Source organism: Phocoena phocoena, chromosome 18 (assembly GCF_963924675.1).
Source record: "Phocoena phocoena chromosome 18, mPhoPho1.1, whole genome shotgun sequence".
Lineage (NCBI taxonomy): Eukaryota > Metazoa > Chordata > Mammalia > Artiodactyla > Phocoenidae > Phocoena > Phocoena phocoena.
Window position 1 is genome coordinate 9,000,558 of NC_089236.1, and position 6,488 is coordinate 9,007,045.

Genomic DNA, 6,488 nt, shown 5'->3' on the forward strand with positions numbered 1-6,488 from the left:
AAAGCCTAGAGTTAAAGAATGCTTATAAAGATTGGTGAAAGGGATAGCCATATTTCTACTGCCATTTCTTTTCTCCTTTATTAGCGCCAGCCTCTGATAGCAGTGAGACACATGCAACCAGATAATACTGGAAGAAAATGTTGTTTTTCACCTGTCTTTGACTTTTACTTTTCTTGGTATTTCTACTCTATGGAAAAAAGTAGTAAAATGTAAATGTTTGTCTCAGCTGCTTCTGGCTCAAAATTCATTTTCATGATAGGCCTGTTGGACATCTGTTTATGTTTAAATGGTTATCTAGGACGAGCTGTGGTCCTCTAGGATGAGCTCTGATCCGGGGGACCTTTGAGAATCATTCTACAAAAATTTGACTTTATGGCTCTGACTTTTAAGCAAAATATATTTAAAAAGAAAGTGTGTCCAAGAGGGAACTGGATGCGTTGATTGTAAAGATGGCACATACATCTAATAAATTGATTGTCTTGTGCGCTTAGCATAAGTCTAAGGTTAACATTAATATAGTCTAATATAGTCTATATTTTAAGATGTGTTGATTTTTAATTGTTCTCTTGAAATTGAACAAGGTTATTTTGTTGTTTTAATGTAAATATAATTTAGTAAGAGACAGATTTTAAAATTTGTACTGGCTTCTGTAGAAAGTAAGTGCAGGGCTTCCCTGGGGGTGCAGTGGTTCAGAATCCGCCTGCCAATGCAGGGGACACAGGTTTGAGCCCTGGTCCGGAAAGATCCCACATGCTGTGGAGCAACTAAGCCCATGTGCCACACTACTGAGCCTGTGCTCTAGAGCCTGCGAGCCACAACTACTTAGCCCACATGCCACAAGTACTGAAGTCTTTGCGCCTAGAGCCCCTGCTCTGCAACAAGAGAAGCCACTGCAATGAGAAGCCTGCACACTGCAACATAGCCCCCACTCACAGCAACCGGAGAAAGCCCGGGCACAGCAACGAAGACCCAACGCAGCAGAAAACAAATCAATAAAAATAAATAAATTTAGAAAGTAAGTGTGTTCAAACCTAACATACTTCAGGTAAATCCTTAAATATTTTTGCTGATGGAAGGTAAATGAGGTATATTATAACCCGAATATGTGCTATTTGACTTTTTTTTTCTTGTATAAACTTATTTATTTTTGGCTGCATTGGATCTTCGTTGCTGTGTGCAGGCTTTCTCTAGTTGCGGCGAGTGGGGGCTACTTTTCATTGCAGTGCGCAGACTTCTCATTGCAGTGGCTTCTCTTGTTGCGGAACCCAGGCTCTAGGTACGTGGGCTTCAGTAGCTGTGGCTCGAAGCCTCTAGAACGCAAGCTCAGTAGTTGTGGCATATGGCCTTAGTTGCTCCGCAGCATGTGGGATCTTCCTGGACCAGGGCTCAAACCCATGTTTGCTGCATTGGCAGGCGGATTCTTAACCGCTGCGCCACCAGGGAAACCCCTGAGTTTTTATCTTTAGTGTTATAAGAAGTAGATAAGAGGCATGTGGATACCTTTAGCCCTTTCTACAGTAGTCTAACTCTAAATAACATTTATGTCTTTGTCAGTTAGCGTTTGATTAGAGAAGTAAGATTATTGTTGTGATTGGTTTTTACCAATTGTAGGAACTAGTTATACACACCTGAATCTGCTGCTAGGCTTGAAGTTAGCAGAGCTAGTAGTTGGAAAGGGAACATGGACGTGAAGCAGGGGGAGGAAGGTTAGACTGGAACCTGCAAAGAACTTTTGGAACTTTTAGCAATAAGTTAGAACCTATGAGCCCAAACTTGAACTTTCATGGCTCTCACTGCTTCCACACCTGCAACCTTGATGATGTAGGTAACCTTCAACCTTGATGATGTAGGTAATCTGCAGTAGGTGTGGCGCACCTCACCGTGGAGCTGCACACAAACCTGCTCCAGTATTATTTGGAAAAGCAAAGGTGGAGATCTGACAGGAGCTGAATGAGCTATAGGCTCAATTGCTGCCCCATGCCAATGAGCCCAAAGTTCCATGACACTGTGTGATTACTGCAGTAACACCTGACTTTAGGTTTACATTCTGAACCTTGTGGCTGCTTCACTTTTGTCTTCTAATCTCATGGGAATTTTTTTTTTTTTTTCTTTTTGAGATCAACCCTAACCCACAACCATGCAGGGAATGAATCGTGTTTGGGGAAGTGTAGTTGCAACCCGGCTAAGGTAAAAAGCCATCACAGACCATCACTTGTCACCACGGCACCAGTGCACACCTCTTTTTTTATCATATTTACCTTATAAATAAAGACAATTACAAAAGTATACTTTTGGTGAACATAATGCAGCTATCCTTTGTTCACCTGATAACATACAAATGCCCTCCTTAAGAGAGGATACAAAATCCCTTTATCCATAGGTGGGTTAATTTTTTTTCTACCTGTGTCTAGGTACCAATTTTTTTTCTACCTATGTCACATTTTCTACTTAATATCCTGTAACTTAAATATGGAGATATGAGATTAGCTACTATCAGATGGTTGTAGAAAGGGAGATAAGAAATAAGTTGGTTAATATATATACAAATTTTTTATATCATAAAAGGAAAAAGTACTCATTAGAATTTTTATTTCTGCAACTAGTCATGTGGTTGTAGTTGCTGTCTATAATTATCTTCTGCTGTCATTCCACAGTCCCTCTGTTCTTGGCAATACCTCAGCTGGTTGTGGTTTCTTGCCTGATGGGGTGACCTAAATCTTCATTCCTTAAGGGTCTGGGTCATTAGCAGTCCTGCCTGGATTGTTTCCACTGACTTTAATCACAGTACATGGAAATACTAAGTGGCCTCCTAGGGGAAATCCTGCATTCCAGACATAGTTTCTGTTAGCCCCTCTTGTGTGGTAGCAACCTGACTTCCCCTTGATTGTGAGATGAGAACCCTAGTCGATTCTGTAACCCCCTTCTTTGTCTGTTGATTCATTGGCATGAATAACCCAAAGTGGCTGGGTGGCAGTCTTAATGGAATCGTTTCTGCATCCCTTGGTGGAAACTAAGATCTTCCAAAGGGACTATATGGGCATAGATGGATATAGGTGGGTAAGTGATGTGGTGTGTTGTATGTGTCAGTGAATTGGGAAGCAAAGTAAATCTGTTTAGAGTGAGAATGAGTTAATACAAATTAATATAGTACACTTCACGATACTTGTGGAGTTAGTAGGATACCCTATATGAAATATTTACTTTGAAAGAAGTGTAAATATATTCAGAACGTGCATATAGTTTTTTCGTTTTTATTATCCCATATTTAATAATGGGCAGGTGGTTGGTAGCAGTTGAGTTTGAATCTGTGTGTTTTTTTGTTTGTTTTTTTGGCCACACGTCATGTGGGATCTTAGTTCCCCGACCAGGGATCAAACCTACGCCCCCTGCATTGGAAGCGTGGAGTCTTAACCACTGGACCGCCAGTAAAGTCCCAAGTTTTGAATTTAGATCTGATATACTTCTTGGATTTTTTATTTACCTAAAGGAGGAAATAAGAATTACATTTACTATTTTGAGTTTTTATAAGTTAATTTTAAAGAATATAGAAGAGTGAACATAAATGACTTCATTTTCACAAATGAAAATACTACAGTAACATTGCTTGTCATATCTACTCTGAAACTAGGAGGAGGGTGAGCCTGGAGTCAGACCACCTGGCTTTAAATTCCAGCTCTTCTGCTTACCATGAATTTCTGTTAACTATGTCTTTGTAACAACAGCCCCTCCCCCACCGCCCCCGCAATTTCAGTGGCTTAAAATGAGTGTGTGTTATTACTCATGAATCTGTAGATCACGTGGATGGTTCTGATCACCTGGGCTAGATTTGGCAGATTTCATCTAGGATAGCTCATAACATCGGTGGTCACCTGGCAGATTGTTGGGAAGCTGGCTAGTCTATGGTGGCTTCTCACATTTCTGGCTGTTGGCTGACTCTCTGCTGGATGATGGAGGGTGACCGAGGCTCTCATCATTTATCAGGCAAGTCTGGACTTCTTCACATGGTGGTGGCAGGATTCTTAGAGAGGTAGTAGAAACAAGCAAGGTCTCTTGAGGTCTACATTTGGAACTGGCACAACATCACTTCTGCCACATTCTGTTGGTACAAGGCAAGTCATGAGGCCAGACAAGATTCAAGATGTGGGGAAATGAGCTCTACCTCTTGATGGGAGGAGCTGCAGTGTCACATTGCTAGGGGTGTGCATACTAGGAGGGGTGGAGAATTGGGGCCATTGTATAAGCATTTTACCATACAACATGATGATGCACAAGTCTCTTCATCCCTTTGAATCTGTTTCCTAACCTGTAAAAATGGCTAGGAGAGTGACGATTCTTTTTGAGACAATTTTGAAGATTAGGTAAAATAAACTGTGTAAAGTGTCTCTGGTAGTGCCTTAATATATGCCAATATGTGCTCAGTAAATGTTTATTATTATTACTTGTAATGATTAGGTGTTCTATATTCATGACTAAAATACTCATAATAATCCTGTGATGCTGTCATTATTTCCTTCTTATAGCTGAGGAGACAGACTGAATTGCTTAAGTTACCAGTATGCCAAGGTTGGTGGTAGACCCAACGTTGAGCCAAGGTTCTTTGTTTTTGCTTTGAAAACCTAATACTGGCCTTTGAGAGCCAGTACAGTGGTAAAACATGGGGGCTCTGGAACTGTTTGAGTCCTTGTCCCAGACCTTTACTAGGCTTTCAGCCTTGGACACATTACTTAACCTCTTTGTGCCTCACTTTTTAGGAAAGGAGATTGCTTACGTCCCACCATTGTTGGTGAGGATTAAATGAATTAATATACATTGTTTAGAACTACAAGCACAGGCTAGGTAGGTACTCTATATGTTATTCCTTTTCTTCTTATTATTACACTATGCTGCCTTTAGTCCAAACCTTTAAAAGCCTTTCTTATTGAAAATATTAAATGAGGCTGAAGTTATCACCCTTTTCTTTTTAGAGCCATCTAATTTTTTCATGAAGTAGTATTAATCTTTATGGTTAGTTTCTTAATATAGTAATTATGGATTTTACTGATGTGAATTGGTTATATGGGGACACTTCAATTTGAGGAAAAGCTATTCCATGGTACTTTGGTTTTTTTCTCCATCTCCTTTCTGAGCTTTTCTTGCACGATGTCATTCATTTCTGTGGCTTCTGTTTAATGTTGGTTACTCTCAAATCAACATCTGAAGTTTGACCTCACTCCTGAGTTTCATTCCTTAATTGGTTTTTCATTCTCCAGTTAGTTATTAAATTTACTATTTCTGTTATCTCTCACACTCTTTTCCTTTATGCTTATTGCTTTTGGTTTAGTGCAAATTCTTCTCATTTTTTTTTTTTTTATATCTGACCTTATTTATTTGTTACTCTTAGAACATCTTATTTTTGACTGGACTCAGAGGTAGAAGCTTTCAGAGAGGACAGCCTCCCTTTCTTGGTAGTCTCTTCCTGGCATTTTTCTTTGGCCTCCTTCATTCTCTTGGCTAAAGGTTTAGCATATTCTGCAGCCTTTTATTTTTCTTGGTACACTGTTCCTTCAGAGCAATATGCTGATGTTTGTGTTGCAGGACACGTGGAATAACAAACACTGAATCTTGTGTGCCTTGGTCTTAGGTTACTTACCCTCTTTGTTTAGGGGCTTTCTCACAACACACTGGTGGACATGATCTTCTCTAGAGAGATTGAAAAGTTTGTGAATTTTAGCGATTTTGGTCCCAAGTCAGCGAGGCGCAGTAGTATCAGTGACTTCAGGAATATCCTTCTCTCCCTTTTTTTTTTTTTTTTTTTTAAATAATGACCAAGTTGAAAGCACTTAGACTGGTGTCCACAATGCAACCCTGAACAGATTTGCACTTTCTTTCTCCAGTCTTCCTTGGTCTGTAACTGGACTGCCCCTTAGTAGCAGATGGACACAGCCATGGGTGAAGACACCCTGATTCATGGGAAACCTTGTTTGTCATTCCCACCAATGATTCTGACCGCATAACACTTCCATTCTTTACCCAGAGCATTAGCAGCAACTTCTGTGGCCATACGCTTCTCATAAAAGGTACAAAGTTTGCATTCATCGTCCACTTCAGTGAGTTTCTGGCATCTAGTGGCTAGGAAAGAGATGTTCAGTTTCATCCTGAAGCAGCTGACCAGCTCTGAGGTTCTGCAAAAAAAGAGCTCATCATTTTTTTCTTAAATTGGTTTAGAAGCCTCCTAATCAGTCTCTTAACTCCGTTCTTACCTTTTCCCAATCCATTCTCCAAGGACTGTCAAGATAGTTTATGTAAAAAACATTTGATCATTTTATTCGTTTGGTTAAAATGTTAACTTCACATTGCTTGCAAGAAAAAATAAAGTTTTGAGCGTTCAGGGCTCTTGATGAATCTGTCTCTGCTTCCCTCTCCAGCAGAATCTTTAGTTACTTTGCAACAGAATTTCTGACTTCTGCTGTGTGAAACCATCTAGGACTGTTATATTCTCTTGCATGTCT

General features: G+C 40.0%; 1 pseudogene; it reads right to left on the reverse strand.

The window, feature by feature from the left end:
* Nucleotides 1-5,386: 5,386 nt before the first annotated feature.
* LOC136137641 (small ribosomal subunit protein eS6-like) lies at nt 5,387-6,133 on the reverse strand (annotated as a pseudogene).
* Nucleotides 6,134-6,488: the final 355 nt, after the last annotated feature.